The sequence below is a fragment of the Salvia splendens genome, chromosome 3 (assembly GCF_004379255.2).
Source record: "Salvia splendens isolate huo1 chromosome 3, SspV2, whole genome shotgun sequence".
NCBI classification, from domain to species: Eukaryota; Viridiplantae; Streptophyta; class Magnoliopsida; order Lamiales; family Lamiaceae; genus Salvia; species Salvia splendens.
In genome coordinates, this window is record NC_056034.1 from 23,247,758 (window position 1) to 23,265,401 (window position 17,644).

Here is a 17,644-nt window from a genome sequence, read left to right on the forward strand (position 1 = left end):
TATCCCGAATGGGGGGACGATATAAAAAGAGCAAGAGCTGCGACCACGACAAATCGGGGAGGCCGGGCGGCGGCTGTGATGGGGGAACAAGCTACCAACGTCGGAAAACCAGCGGGCAGAACCGGACCGGTGCTTGGGAGCGACGGAGGTGACGGATGAGATCGATGGAGTGTGGAGGGGGCGAAAGCTTCGACGGCTAGGGTTTCAGAAAATCCCCATTTATACGGCCAACTTCCCCAAATCACAAAACCACCCCAAATCCCTCATTTATTCCAAAACACCACCCCACCGAAAGATACCTCTCAAAACCGACCCCCAAACTCTCGAATATTCAAAGATCCACCCCACCGAAAAACTAACCTTCGATTTAACCCCATAAGCTCCCACATATTCAAATTACAACCCCACAGAAAGCAAAAATTACAATCAGACCCCTCCTTTGCAAAAACCTTGCAAATTACATCCCAATCTTCCAACCACCTCGAAAACAAACCCACCATAACATGTCAAAACTCTTTCGATGTCTTAGCCTGTTCCTCCACATCCAACTCCGACCAAAAAGACCCTCACTGGATTTTTGACTGTGGAGCCACCGATACGATCTCATTCGAAGCCTCAGATTTTGTATCTCTTGCCAAATCAAAAAAAAAAAAACTTATGTCCAAACCGCCAGTGGGGACCTAGCAAAAGTTATGGGGCTGACACAATCAACATTTCGCCCACTCTATGTCTCTCTAATTGCCTTTTTGTTCCATCTTTGTCCCATAAACTGTTATCAATTAGTCACGTGACCAGAGAACTGAACTACAAGTTACTAATGCAACCTCGATTTTGCATGTTACAGGATATCAAGACGGGGACGATAGTTGGGCGTGGCACTGAGCGACACGACCTGTATTATGTGGTCGAGATAGCCCAACAGAGTGCTGCGTTGATGCTGATTCTCGGACCGACTGACAGACAAGCTTGGCTTTGGCATCGTCGGTTAGGACACCCATCTTTGGGATATTTTCGCCTTTTTTTCCCTAAGTTAGCTAGATCATTGAACTCTTTCCATTGTGATACTTGTGTGTTAGCTAAAAACCATAGACATTCATTCAAGTTAAACAATACAAGAGTGAAATCTCCTTTTGCTTTAGTCCATTCCGATGTTTGGGGTCCGGCACCCATCGCTGGGGGGCAAGGTTTCTTTTATGTTGTTCTCTTTATTGATGACTACTCCCGCATGACCTGGATTTATTACTTAAAAAATAAACATGACGGGTTTGATAAGTTAGTAGACTTCTATAATCTTATTCAAACCCAATATAAACACACCATCCAGATCCTTAGGTCCGATAATGAGGGGGAATTTGTCAATCTTAAAATGCAAGATTTTTTTAGGAATAAAGGGCTAGTCCACCAAACCTCATGTGCATACAATCTAGAACAAAATGGGGTTGCTGAACATAAAAACCATTACATCTTAGAAATCACACGAGCTCTTTTAATTGAGTTTAAAGTACCAAAATCCTTCTGGCCCGAAGCTGTCGCCACTGCCGTAAACCTCATAAACCGTCTTCCGACCGGAATACTCAAATTTAAAACTCCCCTCGATACCTTTCCCCAACATTTTGAAATCCCATCATCCCTCTCTCTTGAACCTAGAGTCTTCGGGTGCTCGGTCTTTGTTCATATTCTTACGCAAGACCGTTCCAAATTCGACCCTTGTGCCCTTAAATGTGTATTCCTTGGCTACGGTAAAAATCAGAAAGGCTATCGATGCTATGACCCAAAAACCCGTAGGATACACACCAACATGAATTGCGATTTTGTGGAAGGGGAATATTTCTACACCCAATCTACCAGTCAGAGGGAGACACAACCTTCAGACAATAGTCCTCACAACGACCTCCTAGATTGGCTGCCAAGTTTCCAAAACCACCAGTTAGGGGGAGAGCCTCAGACAAGGGAACCACAGATAGGGGGAGATCCACAACCAAGTATCCAAAACCACCAGTTAGGGGGAGAGCCTTAGACAAGGGAACCACAGATAGGGGGAGATCCACAGCCAAGTATCCAAAACCACCAGTTAGGGGGAGAGCCTCAGACAAGGGAACCACAGATAGGGGGAGATCCACAGCCAAGTATCCAAAACCACCAGTTAGGGGGAGAGCCTCAGACAAGGGAACCACAGATAGGGGGAGATCCACAACCAAGTCCTGTCACAGACGTTGGTCCACCTGAGGAAGCTAGCAACACCGCCGGGCCGTCAAGTCCTGTAATGCAGAATGAGGAACAAAGTGACACTACCCGACAATCAACCCCGCCTTCGATTCCCGAGGTAATCAGTTCAGATGTTGATACTAATCTTGACAGGAACAGTGAGGACTGTGAAACTAGTGGAGATACACAGGATCCATACGAACTGCCCCCAAGGAGAACAAGAGGGGTACCTCCTAGACGCTACTCACCAGACTGGAAATGGATAAAGGAAAAATACGCAGTATCCAATATTGCGCAGGGTCACTTATCAGAAATTGCCCGGGCCTTCGAAGCTGCTTTATATGAGGAAGAAGACATTCCTTAGACGTTTGAGAAGACAAATAAGCATAAGCACTGAAGAGAAGCCATGAAGAAGGAGATAGATGCCCTTGTGAAGAATGACACTTGGGAGAAATGTACTTTGCCAAAAGGAAAGAAGCCAGTTGGATGCCGATGGATATTCACCATAAAAAGAAGAACAGATGGGTCAATCGAGAGATACAAAGCATGACTTGTGGCAAAAGGATATACCCAGGTATATGGAGTGGATTATGAAGAGACCTTCTCCCCAGTAGCTAAAATGGAGTCGTGCGAACATTGTTATCTGTAGAAGCATGCAAAGACTGGACACTACACCAGTTTGATGTGACTAACGCATTCCTCCATGGGGAACTAGAAGAAAACAAGGAAGTTTACATGGGGCTCCCACCAGGTTTTTCCGAGGAATTTGGAGAAGGAGAGGGATGTCGACATGATTATCACCGGAGATGATGTAGAGGAAATCCCGAGATTGAAGGAGAATCTGTTCAAAGAATTCGAGATGAAAGATCTAGGGGCACTGAAATACGTTCTAGGGATAGAAGTGTTGAGATCCAAACACAGAATATTCCTAAGGTAGAAAAAGTATGTCCTTGACCTATTGACAGAAACAGGTCTCCTCGAGTGCAAGCCTGCCGACACTCTAATGATTCCCAACCATGGTTTGAAGATAGAGGAAGTGGCAGAACTCACAGACAGAGAAAGGTACCAACGGCTTGTCGGGATACTTATATATCTTTCACATACTAGACCCGAAATTGCATATGCCGTGGGAATTGTAAGTCAGTTCATGCACCAACCTCAAGTTAATCACATGGAGGCTGCATTGAGAATTGTGCGATACTTAAAAGGCACTGTAGGATACGGAGTATTCCTAGCAAAGAGAGAAGACTTGGAGATTGATGGATACACCGATGTCGACTGGGCAAGTAATCCCGTGGATAGAAAATCTACGGGAGGATACTTTACCTTCATCGGAGGAAATTTGGTTACTTGGAGAAGCAAGAAACAAAAAGTGGTAGCTCTATCTAGTGCCGAGGCCGAGTTCCGAGGAATAAAAAGTGGACTCATGGAAATCCTTTGGCTAAGAAGGTTACTCACAGAAATTGGCTTCCCACCTACTCGGAAGAGTCAGTTGTTCTGCGACAATAAGGCCGCCATTAGCATCTCAGAAAACCCGGTACAACACGACAGAACCAAGCATGTAGAAGTTGTCAGCACTTTATCAAAGAAACATTGGAAGTAGGCATTGTTAAATTCCCGTTTGTCCAGTCCGAAGAACAACTGACAGACATACTAACCAAAGCAGTTCACCCAAAGGTCTTCAAGGAAGTGTTGGACAAGTTAAGCATCGAGGATACCATTGCTCAACTTGAGGGGGAGTGTCAAACATACCAAACTTGAAGAGTCACCAAAAGCAAGAGGCATGATCAAAGGAGGAAGATTTGTAATTAATATAAATTGATTTGTAATACATTACCCTAGAATAGGGTGATTTGTTACCATAGATACATTGTACTCTACCCTACTTAAAGGGAGAGAAATCGATGGAATACACACACTGAAATAAACACATTCTTCACTCCAATAGCTTTCAATATGCACAACTAGTCTAAGTCTCTCGATTACCATCGTTAAGACTTCCTCTTACCCAAGGTTCGCAAACTCTGGGTGGCTACCGGCCTTACCCGGTGGACATGCAAGATGCCCCCGATGGGCAATACGTGTGTGCACCTGAACAAGGCTTGGGAGTGAGCGGCTCGATGCAACCGTTGTCCCAAATTTCGGAGGGTGCTTCCGGTAGTCACGGCGGTCGTGGTGTCCGTGTCCGTACCCGTGGCAGTGTCGGTGACCCCAACGTCCCCGTACTCTCCGCCCGAGATGAAGAAGATATTCGATGTATATATCGCGATCTCCGAAGATGCAGAGGTAGGCACGAACTAAACCGGGGACAGGTTTTGGTACCGCGCCACTCGCCGGTACAATGCCTACCAACCGGCTGGAACGGTGGAGCTCACTGAGAGTATAGTGCGCAATGTCGTTTGAAGAGCCAATATAGTCGGCATGGAGCGGCACCAACGAGGTTGACATCATCTCGGCCGCCATGTCAGCCTACCAAACAATACATTACAAACCATTCAAGCATCTCAACACTTGGCAGAAGGTGCGTCATCATCCGAAGTATAAGGGAGGTGTCCAATCCTCCTCCGGCTCCTCCAGCAAAAGGTTGAGGTCCGTATCCGACGTTAACGAAGACGAGGTGGCAAGCCAGCTTGCCGGAGCTCACTTGGATGGCTCTGACGCCGACACGAGCGGTTCTCAATGCCGACCGCCGTGAAGGAAAAGGTGACGGCCAGCCGCCGTCACGCCACGACCCCAGCCGAACCGCCGGCTCCCTCTCCCGCTCCCTTTGTGCCGCCTCCACCCCCTGCAATGCCTCTGAACCCCAACACGTTATGGGGAATTTTGACTAACTCCATTAACGACGATACGTCTCGGATGACAGGCAAAAAGATGCTCACCATTGGATGATACGAACCCTCAGACAGCAATTGGGGATACCCCGGCTGCCATCGAATTAGTCTTCTTTAAATTTCCACGGATGTAATTTTTTATTTTAAAGATTTTAACTATGTAATTTTTAATTTTTAGGATTTTAATTATGTAATTTTTAATTTTTAGGATTTTAGTTATGTAATTTTTATTTTTTAGTAATTTGTAATAGTAGTTCGAGTATTTTGAATTCATTTTAATATTGTGGAAATGTTTTTAGTAATTGAAGTACTATTTAAATTGAAAAATAGAATGGTGGGACCCTTGAGCATGCTCTTGCGGAAGAGCATGGAAGTAGGTGTTGTGCTCTTGCGAAAGAGCAGGTTATGAAAAATTAATAAATGTGGAATCGGGCCAACATCCCTGGGGATGCTATTAATCCCAAATCCATCAGAAACCGCCTATTCTTTCTAGTGGCGGATCCAGGATTAAAAAACGGAGGGGGTGGAATAAAATGATAAAATATTAAATATAATACTTCAATATGCTTTTTTAGCAAAATGAAAGTCTATTACAATTAAAGTAGCACTAGCATCCCTTAACCGAGACAACTGATTTCTACGGGTATCCATATCTTGAAAATGTCTCAAGATTCTTTCGTTAGAAACACCCGCAAAGATGGACCTTTCATTGTATATTACCAAACTGTCATTCAACCACTCATCTCCCATTCTATTCCGCAAGTCAGTCTTGACAAATTTCATTGTTGAAAATACTCTTTCATACGATGCATTCGCTACAGGTTAGATCAATACCAACTCAATCAGACGATAAACCAATCGAAAAACTTTATCTTTCTTGGTTTAAACAATCTTCAATACCAATCAATCATGCATCTCTTCTCACAACATCAACAAAAGTTTCAAGTTATCGAAACAATTCCGCATATTGAGTCGGTGAGAAGTCCTTTGGATAAAGAGTAGCAAGATGAACAAGGTTATCAACATTAAAAGCAGCGAAATCATTTTATGGATCGAGGCATGCCATACAACTAAGCAAATCTGTGGATTCCTCAGAGAAACGATTTTCCATTTCTTGTGTAAGTAAGTCAGCGACCTAATTGTCACACAAGAAAGATTAAATATCAGGATGAATCTAATTTAGTAAATGAATAAGATATTAAAACTTCAAATTACATGACAAAATATTTCAACGCGATAATTATGGTAGTTCTTGATGTTTGAACCATTCCTCATTCTAATCCACTTTGGAGCATCATCATCCATGTTTGTTATTGAAATGTCATTTGCCCCACAAAAATCATTCACTTCTTGTAAGAAAGTATCCCATCCAAATTCTCGAAATGATCTCAAGCTTTCTTTCACATTCTCTATCAAGAAAATTGCATTTAAAATATCTCGATCTCTTTGTTGCAAGGCACAAGACAATGGTTGAATCACTCCCAACAAATGTTTCATCAAGATCAGAATAAATACAAATTCAAAAGTCTCCATTTTCTCTAAGAAACCTACTGCTTTGCTCCTTGTTTCATATTCTTCTCCATCAATAAGTACGTTTTCAAGTACTTCGGTTACTGACTGCCACATGCTTGCAAGACGAATTATAGTGACATAATGAGATCCCCATCGAGTATCACGTGGTCTCTCCAAAGAAGTTTCTTGATTTTGGCCTCAACTTGTACCGATTTCCCCATTCTCTATCATTTCAACTAGTCTATCGTGCTCAATTTGTCGAATTTTTATATGCCCTTTTGCAAGAGGATCCACATAATGTTACGATCAAGCTAAGATAACTGAAAAAATCACAAACATATTGATTTGTCTTGCACGTGGCTACACATACCAATTAAATTTGTTGGGAAAACAATGGACATACCAAGCTAATGGATTTTCCTTTAAAATTAGTACTTTCAGTCCATTGCATTCACCTCTCATGTTTGATGCTCCATCATATCATTGGCCCCTCAATCTTGACAAAGATAACTTAAACTTAGCAAATATGGAGTCAATTGTCTCTTTCAAACAAACTGATGTAGTTCTTTTGACATGAACCAAAGCTAAAAACCTTTCAATTATCCGGCCATCCTTGTTCACAAATCTTATGACAATTGCCATTTTCTCCTTTGTTCAACAATCACGTGACTCATCAACTAGGATAGAAAAGTATCTATCTCCAAGTTCTCGCAGTTTATCAAGTGGGGTTTCCACCGCACAAGCATTAACAAGATCTTTTTAGATTGATGGATAAGTCATTTGGTTATTTCCAGTGGCATTTTTCAAAATCACTTTACCAATGTCATCATTCCTCGAACCATACTATTCTAACAACTCAAGAAAATTACCTTTGTTCAAAGAAGTTGATAACTCATCATGTCCCCTAAAAGGCAAACCTTGAATCAAAAGAAAACGAACTACATCAAGAGTTGCAGTCAATCAAATTCTATATTCTTTTTCTTTTGTTGTCATATCTCTACTTACAACATAAGTCACACTTTTACTTTGATTGACAAAATTTTCATATTCTATCCTAGCTTTGTTGTGTGCACTACTTTTATCCCCAACATGCCCCTTGAATTTTTCTAGTGCTTTTTTCCAATTATAAAAACCACAACTAGTGAAGGCTTCATATCCCGGTGCCACATAACCACGCTTGAAAAGAAAACAGTAAAAGTAATATTCGACATCTTTCGCTTCACTATATTCAAGCTAATCGTAATCTTTGTGCCTAACATCTCTAAAACTCCAATTATTTTTTCCTTGATGCGTTTTTTGAAAAATATTACCCTATGGTTGACAAGGGTCTTTCACTACATATTCTCTATGAATACAATCACGGATATTCACACCATATTTTGCAATTGGTTTTCGTAAACCTGGATCAACTTTGATTTCACTTTCATCTATTTCCGTGTCATCTGAATTATCACTCGCCTTCAAATTTGCTTCAGTATTATGTGATTCTGGACTTGGATCAAAAACTCTTGGTCTTTTTCCAAGATATTTCTCCATTCACATAATGAAACAAAAAAGGAATACAATAATTAATTGACAAAAAATTATAATAAAGTAATTATCGTTTACTCACTTTATACAAGATGTGTCCACAGGACCACATCCACTTGTCTACTAAAGTCATTAGCATTTAGCACCTAGAAGACCCACCCAATGTTTTATATATACATCACTTTCTCATTTTATATCCATTCCAATCTATTCAAATTCAAACGTAGCTACTGCATTTTTTTATTACATTCGACTTAGATCAGTCGAACATCTACCAAATCGCCTAATTTTTATTACATTCGACTTAGATCAGTCGAACACCTCAACACTGATGCACTTTTTATTAGCACTATAAATACCTGCAAGTATACAGAGTTGGAATAGTGCAGCTAAAGGTTAATACCGGATATCGATTACGGGGAAAATAATCACAAATTGGCTACCTCCTACTAAAACTCAATTACTATTTGGAAAACTGAAAGATTTTGAGAATTTTGAAAACAAAGAACAATTTGAAAGCAACAAACAACTAGATGTAAATAAATCACAGAGATAAAAGTATAGAGATAAGGGAATTCCAGGGATGTGCGTTCACAGTTATGGTTATACAAGTTCCAACTACAATACCCTAGTACTGTTTTTACTTCGATAGGACGAGTCACCTAGTTTATGCTCATGCGATACAAAATCATCCAAGATTGTGTCACTCAATCATGAAGCATCATTATTCACTCCTAAATATGTATCTCCTAAAAGCTCCTAGGACCATTGAAATGTCCTCACTCTGAATTAACAGTGTCGTTTTAAAGGAAGATAATTGTAGTGTCTACTAAGTGGATCTAACTTGCCAACCTCCTCTCACGATTATGTAGCAAGTTATATTAAATCATCCAAGATTGTGTCACTCAATCACGAAGCATCATTATTCACTTAGAGAAGAAACAAAGTAAAAACAAAATAGATATTAAATAGAAAAGGAATTGTATAACCAAAGTCGTTACTAACACATCCCTAGAATCCTATGAATTTAGTTACACATGATGTAATAATCTAAAGACATAGATTGAAGGGAAAACAATTGGAACATAAAACTAAAGTAAATAAAACCCGAAGGTTGAATCCTTGTAGCTTTGATGCTTTTGAATCTTTCTTCAACTCCTTGCACAATGAAGCACTCTAATTTTTAATCTCTAGAAAATATGTTAAAAAAAAGGATACTAATAATGAAGCTTGAGGGGGTATTTATAGGGAAAAAATCACCCCTCTCAAATAAGGAAAAGGGTTGCAAAATATGGTTAATCTTGGAGAGGAAATTAGGGCAAATCTGCTCGCCGCTCTTTTGTGGCGGACCGCCGCACCTTGGCCGGCGGTCGCCGCACATTAATCTGAAGCTTCTGACTCTTTGGTGGCAGTCGCCACACACTTACTTGCGGTCGTCGGGCGTGTCTTCAGTCCATGCACAGATTTCCCAAAAATATGTTAAAAAAAAACTAACTTTTATGTGGAGGAAATCAAATCAAAGATATCAAACTCAGTGGCAAGAATGAAGAAACATTCTATCAAACTGTAATATCAGGTAAACACAGCATGCTTAGTCAAGATTGCAGTTATCAAATTAGTATAACCCTTCACATAGAAAGAGTTTATGTAAAAAGATTAAACTATGAATTGATAGAACTTAAGAAATGCAGTGCTTGAAATCTTTGAGAGCTACCTAAAAATCGAATAAAAAGAGCTCAGGAAGTGAATGTTACTAATTGATTCAGAGAGTGAATGAAAATGTGTAATTGAAGAATGAACAGGAAAGGGTATTTATAGAGATCTATTCGGCAGCACTGCAGTGTAAAAAAGAACACTACTTTCAAAGAAGACATAATGATGAGAAAAACCCTTCACATGCAAAAAGAAGAAATAATAAATATTCAAATAAGCAGAAATGTCAGAAACTATTTAAAATTACCTAAGAACCGTTTAAAGAATAATAGGGTTTGGATTTAATGGGCCCAAAATAACTACATTAAATAGCTTATTTTTGGATTTTGTCCTATTTAACAACAACAGTTAATGCATGTATACAAATAGGGTTATTATATAAAGAGCAGCCGCCTCTACTATAGCAGAAAAAGGAGAGAGAAAGAAACATTATAAAAGTGGTTACAACATAATCATTAGTAGGCAGTCTACAACAGAACCTCAAAATAGGAACAAAACAGAAAAAAGACAGACAAAAGGTATGTCATATTTTCAATTTATTATGTCTACAAATACTTTGATCTGCATATAACTACGGATTTAGAATGTATACCATCAACATAAGGTATAACTTAGAAATGTGAAATAAATTATTTAACATTGAATTATAATCGTACTGATAATTTTACATATTTGTTTACAGGTGATGTAAATACTAATGAAAGAGAATCTGTTCAAGTCTACACACAAACATAATTGAAGGAAGAAGAATAATATAATTCAACAGGTAAGAATTATAAATTGTTCAAAAATGTTTTGAAGTGATTATTTGAATTTAATAAGTGCTTAGATGAAAATTTAATTAAAAAGAAAATAGATTAAACAGACCATATAAGTATAACTTTTTAGGGTTTTAATGCAGATATGATGACTTCAGTTATCTATTACTCATAAATTCAATAGAGATACATAAAAACATAAATGGTCTGAAATTCCTTTTTTTTGTCAGATTTCATCATTTAATTTTAATTATATGCAGATTTCATAAATGTAGGTATCATAGAAATTTATGCAGATTTCATAAATGTTGTTATATGGAGATTAATATTTTTACAGTTGATTTTGCAACTTATCATGATTCCTTTTTGAATAAATTCAATAGATAGATACAGAGAGCATAAATGATTTGAAATTCCTTTTTTGTCATATTTCATTATATAATTTTAGTTATATGCAGATTTCATTAATGTAGTTATGATAGACATTTATGCATAGTTCATAAAAGTTGTTATATGAAGATTAATATTTTTACAATTGATTCTGAAACTTATCATAATTACTTTTTTAAAAGATATTATTGATATTTATAACACCATATACCTTTTTCAGATACAAATGAATTGAAAAGATGCAACAGAATAATGCCATCAAGGGAAACTTGGAAGATTTAATATTTTTTTTAGATTTAATAAAGTGATTGATATCTATAATATTGTATTCATTTGCAGATACAAATAGATTCAAAAGGAGGAAGCATATTGATAGTAGAAATATGTTATTGATTTATCGGTACCAATTGATTGAAAATGAGGAAACACAATAGATGCCACATTGGAAACATGGAAGTCTTATTATTTATTATGTATAAACAATCACATGTGCACAAAAAACAACAAAGACTGTAAATATTCTAAGCGGTTTTTAAAATCGCGTGACAAAAATGAGTGACTGCACATATTCTTCTCAAGTTTTAAGAAGGATTTACAAAATAAAAAAAAAAATGTAAAATCAGCACCACTTTCCCGCCTAAATGCACCATAGTGAGAGTTTGGTGAATATCCCCACAACTGCCACTTTAGATAGTTATAGATTTCCAAAAGGAGAATCTTTAATCTTTCCTATATGGCTAAATGCCTAAATCTACAAATTCAAAGACATGAATTTGAATTTTAAAACACACCTTCAGATTTATGAAATTATGCTTATGAAATTTGGGAATGGTTGGGCTTCTTCTTAAGATGGAGATTGGAGAGTAGGCAGGGGCGACTTGAGGTTGTGGAGTCCAGATGGTGGACGGCGCGGAGGAAATCGGCGCTTGAAAGCTTGAGACTGGGGAGCAGACTCGCGTCACTCGCCTCCGCTAGAGAAGACACAGGCGTTTGGAGTTTGGGGATTCTATTTAGGGCTTAGGTAACAAATTGGGCTTTTAATTTTTCTTCAATTGGGCTTGAGTTTATAAATTTTATTTCAATTGAGTATGGTTTGGGGTGGTAATGGTTATTTCTGTTTGGTCTACGGGGTGACGTCGGAGGCAATGAAGGGGGCGATTATAGAAAATTTACGTCCGGGATAAGGGGGAAGTAGTCGCATGGAGGGGGCGACCGCCCCCTCTTGCCCCCCAATCCGCCAGAGATTCTTTCCCTTCGCGCCGTCTTCGGCCTCCCCCCAGCCGTATGTGTGGCGCGCTCCTCCAAATTATCTCCCTCCACAGCCCTCATCTCCTACCGAAAGGTATTGCAAGGGATTGAAGGTCTGTGAAGTAGTTGGGGGGAGGGGAAAGCTTTTATTTACACAATGTATTGCTTGTTTGCACATGCTGGATTGAGGTTTTTGAGTAATTTTATGTAATTTGGGTATGTTATTTGCCTTTTGTGAAGTTGATTGTGGTGACTTTGAATCAGAGTGCCATTGTGAAAAGAAGATGGATTTTGTCATCTGCGATGGTGTAGTTGTGCTCTCCTTTTAGGAGTCAAAAGTTGCGGCTCAACCTTCAACTTCATTTGCCATTCTATTAAATGAGTTCATAGTCATCCATCTCCTTAATGGCTTCATTATCCTTGTAGAGAATTTGTGGGCTACTTGTTTTGTTAGTCTGGAGAAAATATTTTGTACTCCGGTCAATATTTTAGTGGAAATTTTGGCTCTCTCGCTGGTGGTTTTTTTACCTCTATTTACGGAGGGTTTTTCCACCTAAAAATCATTGGTGTCATTTTAACTATCTTTATTAATTTATCATTATCTTTGGTTGAATTTATCACGCTTGCGCACTCTGTACCCCTACAAATTGGTACTAGAACCACTATAGTTCAACCGGGATTTTTTCTAAATATGTCGATCAAATTTGACATTAAGAAATTTGATGGTAAAAAAGTTTTGCTATCTGGCGAGCCCAGATGCCGGCTGTTCTTACCCAGAATGGCCTTAAGAAGGTTTTATCCGGCAAAATGATGAAGCCAGCCACTACAATGGAGGAGCTATGTGAGGAGATGGATGAAAAGGTGTTATCCACAATCCAATTACGTGTGTCTCGTGAGGTGCTACGTGAAGTCTTCAATGAGAAAAGTGCAGCAGGCATATGGAGTAAACTGGAGTCTTTATACATGACCAAGAGTCTTGCAAATAAACTCCGATTAAAGGAGCGATTCTTCATACTCCGTATATCTGAAGGTACTCCCATTCAATCTCATCTTGATGAATTCAATTCCATTATAATTGATTTGGAAAATTTGGATGCCAAAGTTGATGATGAGGATAAAGTCGTACTACTTATTGTTTCTTTGCCACCATCGTATAGACATTTCAAAGAAATTATGCTATATTGTAATTGTATTATCTTGAGTTTTGATGATGTCAAATCTAATCTACTGTCCAAAGAAAAATTTGACACCCAAATATATTCTGAAAGTACGGGTGAAGGACTAGTAGTTAGAGGGAGAAACCAAGAAGTAGGTTCCAACGGTAAAAATAAATCCAAATCGAAATCAAGAGGTAGAAACTTTAAGTATTTCTGTTATTACAAGAAAAAGGGGCACGGAATCTTTGAGTGCTATAAATTAAAAAATAAGCAAAACAGAGAAGATAAGGGTAAGCAACCCGAAAAATCTGCCGAAGCTAGTTTTGTAGAACCCGAATCTGATGGGGATTGTTTTATTGCTTCTGATACTGAGCTAAGGTCTAAAAATGATTGGGTTCTTGATTCTGGTTGTACATTTCGCATGTATCCTAACAGAGACTGGTTTACCACCTACGAATCTGTTTATGGTGGTCTTGTCTTAATGGGCAACGATGCTTAATGCAAAGTTGTCGGGAAAGGTACAATAAAAATCAAGACACACAATGGAGTTGTTAAAACTTTGACCGGTGTCAACATGTCCCTGATTTGAAACTGAATCTCATTTCCCTAGTCACTCTTGAATATCAAGGGTGTAGATACTCAGCTGAAGGTGGAGTTCTAAAAGTGTCCAAAGGAGCTCTTGTGTTACTAAAGGCAATTCGATCTAGTAGTTTGTATTTGTTGTAGGGTTTAACTGTTACAGGTTCTGCAGCCGTCGCCTCATCCAACAAAGACAACACCAAGTAGTGGCATTTGAGGTTGGGCCACATGAATGAGAAGGGAATCCAAATTCTCAAGAAGAATGACTATCTTGGTAACCATTGTACCGACAAAGTTGATTTCTGCGAACATTGCATTTTTGGTAAGCAAAATAAGGTTAGTTTTCCAAAGGCCATTCACATAACCAAAGGTACTTTGGATTTCATCCATTCAGATCTTTGGGATCCATCGAGAGTTCCCTCCAAAGAAAAATGTCACTATATGTTCACGTTTATTGATGATTTCTTACGTAAGCTCTAGGTCTATTTTCTCAAGCAAAAGAATGAATCATTTTCCACTTTTAAAGAGTAGAAATTATTGATTGAGAACCAGAATAGCAAGAAAATCAAGAGACTAAGGACAGACAATCGACTCGAGTTTTGTTCAAATGAGTTCAATGATTTCTGGAAGAAAGAAGGTATTGTCAGGCATTTCACCGTTCCATGAACTCCACAACAAAATGGAGTTGAGGAAAGGATGAACAGAACCATCTTGGAGAGAGTTCGTTGCATGCTCTCCCATTCTACTTTGTGGAAAGAATTTTGGGCGGAAGCAACTTCAACTGCCTGCTACTTGATAAACCACTCACCAAATCGATCACTCGACTGCAAAATTCTAGAATAAGTTTGGTGAAATAACCCTGTTGATTATTCTAATTTTAGAATATTTGGTTATCCTGCTTATTCTCATGTGAACGAGGGAAAATTGGAACCTCGTGCTAAGAAATGCATTTTCATAGGTTATGGCTTAGGGGTTAAAGGCTACGTTTGTATGACCCTGAGTCTCACAAAATCTTTCATAGTCGGAATGTAACCTTTAATGAAAATGCTATGCTATCTTCCAGGAAAGATATTGTTGTTCCCTTCACTGATACAGGCGATCAGGAGGAGGTTCAAGAGAAGGTGGAGTTTGAGACTAAAGCTCTCATTCAGGAAGCAAATGTCCCTAATTCATCCACTACTCAAGAAGATGAAGTTACTGCTGACCAAAGGATTCCACAACAACATCTACCTCGACGTCGAGGTTTACCACAACCGTGGTCTATGGCTCAAGAACTTCCACAACAAAGACCCAGAAAGCTGACTCAAAGACTGATCGCAGAATCTGCCAATATTGCTTATGCATTGACTGTTGCACTAGAGATGGGTGAAGACGGTGAACCCAAGAATTATTCATAAGCTATCTTTAGTGACAACTCATCAAAGTGGATTGCTGCTATGAAAGAAGAAATCAAGAGTCTTCTAAAAAATGAAACATGGGATTTGGTAAAGTTGTCGGAAGGCAAACGAGTAATTTGTTGCAAATGGATCTTTAAGAGAAAAGAAGGCATCCCCGATGTTGAGAATGCAAGGTACAAAGTAAAATTTGTTGTAAGAGGTTTTGATCAACGTGAAGGTATTGACTTTAACGAAGTATTTTCTCCTGTTGTTCGTTATTCTTCAATTCGTGTATTACTTGCTCTAGTTGCCTTGTATGATTTGGAGTTAGAACAATTAGATGTGAAAACAACTTTTCTTCATGGTAATCTTGAGGAAGAGACTTACATCCAATAACCGGAGGGGTTCGTTGTTCCTGGAAAGGAGAACCATGTATGTCGTCTGAAGAAATCTCTTTATGGTCTGAAGCAGTCACCAAGACAATGGTATAAGAGGTTTGATTCCTTCATGACTGGACATGGCTACTCAAGAAGTAGTTATGATAACTGCGTCTATTTTCAAAGGACATCTGATGAGTCATTCATATACTTGTTATTATATGTTGACGATATGTTAATTGCCGCAAGAGATAAAACTCTTATTGGCAAGTTAAAGGTGCGGCTCAACAATGAATTTGATATGAAAGATCTAGGTCATGCAAAGAAGATTCTTAGAATGGAGATTAGCAGAGATCGTCAAGCTGGAAAACTTTTTTTATCACAGGAAAAGTATGTTATGAAGATGCTTGACAGATTTGGAATGCTAGATTGCAAAGCTGTTTATACTCCACTTGTTGCCCACTTCAAGTTGTCATCAGATCAGTGTCCATGGTTAGAAGAGGACCAAAGGTGCATGTTACATGTCCGGTATTTAAATGCAGTCGGAAGCCTTATGTATGCAATGGTTTGTACTAGGCCTGATTTGTTAGCAGATTCCTACACAATTCAGGCAAACTGCATTGGGAAGCTGTCAAATGGATCCTTCGTTACTTGAGGGGTTCTCCTGATATTGGTTCGGTATTTGAAAAACATAAGTATGATCCAAGAGACGTAGTTGGTTACGTAGACGCAGACTATGGGGGTGATTTAGATCGGAGATGGTCACTTTCAGCCTACATCTTTACACTCTGTGGCTCTGCTATCGGTTGGTATTCATCACTTCAAGGCGTTAAAGCTTTATCCACCACTGAAGCAGAATATATTGCTGCCATTGGAGGAGTGAAAGAGGCTATCTGGCACCGAGGCTTTGTAACTGAGAAACTCCTCTTTTTACACTTTTCAGTCTCTGTTCTTCTTATTCTTTTTGTATCGTTGTGGCTTGCTCAAGTTAAATCATCAAACTGGTCCAGCTGGCGTATGCGTGCCTTCTACCTGCAAAATGCCAGTGAGTGGATCCGCTGGAAACTCAGGCTGATCAACTTGACTTAGATTCGACTTAAGTGTGATGAACCAAAGATCTAAAAAGTGTGTTCTCAAAACCTTAACCCAAAATACTATTACCTAGTATAGGGAATTAAGGATCGATCCCACAGAGATGATGTGTTTAGCATTTGTTGTTGGACACAGAATGGGAATGGCTGCGGCCACGCTTCCTAGGGGGTGGGTTATGTTAACTACTTGACTTGAGAGATTAAATTAACTAAACTGATCAACTTACTAGAAGAAACTAAAACTACTTGATCAACTCAACTAAACTTTCCCGAAATGGGCAAACAGAATAAACGGGGGACTATTAGTCCCCTGCAAAGTGTACGATAAAGTAAAAACTTTTTAACAACTTCATCTTCTTCACCGAATCAATATGAAAAACAGAGAAAAGAAAACAGATCTCAATCATAACAACTTGTAAACTTGGATCTACTCCTAAAATCTAACCTACGACTATATAAATTAGAAACTAACCCATACTCATGCAGAGATAAAACATAAACTACTAGATCTAAACATCCTATACAAACTTGTCCATGATTTCTTCGCGGTTAAACAGAGAAAAGGCTCAAAAAATCAGATCTGACCAAATCAACGTGAAACAAAACATTTTGAGCTAGGACATGCAACATCAAATGAAAATCAAAACAGATCAAAAATACCATGCTTGAAAACATAACACATCACTTGGAAATGGAACCATAACTTCAAATCTACTAAATCAAAACATCAAAAGTCGATAACGTCAAAGGTAAACTGAAACACAAACAAGGAAAGCTGGAAATTGTTTCATCGCTTCTTCTCGAAGCGGAATAGCAAGACCAGAACGATTAAATGCTAAAAACCAACACCAAATGCCAACTAAACTAAACTAAAACA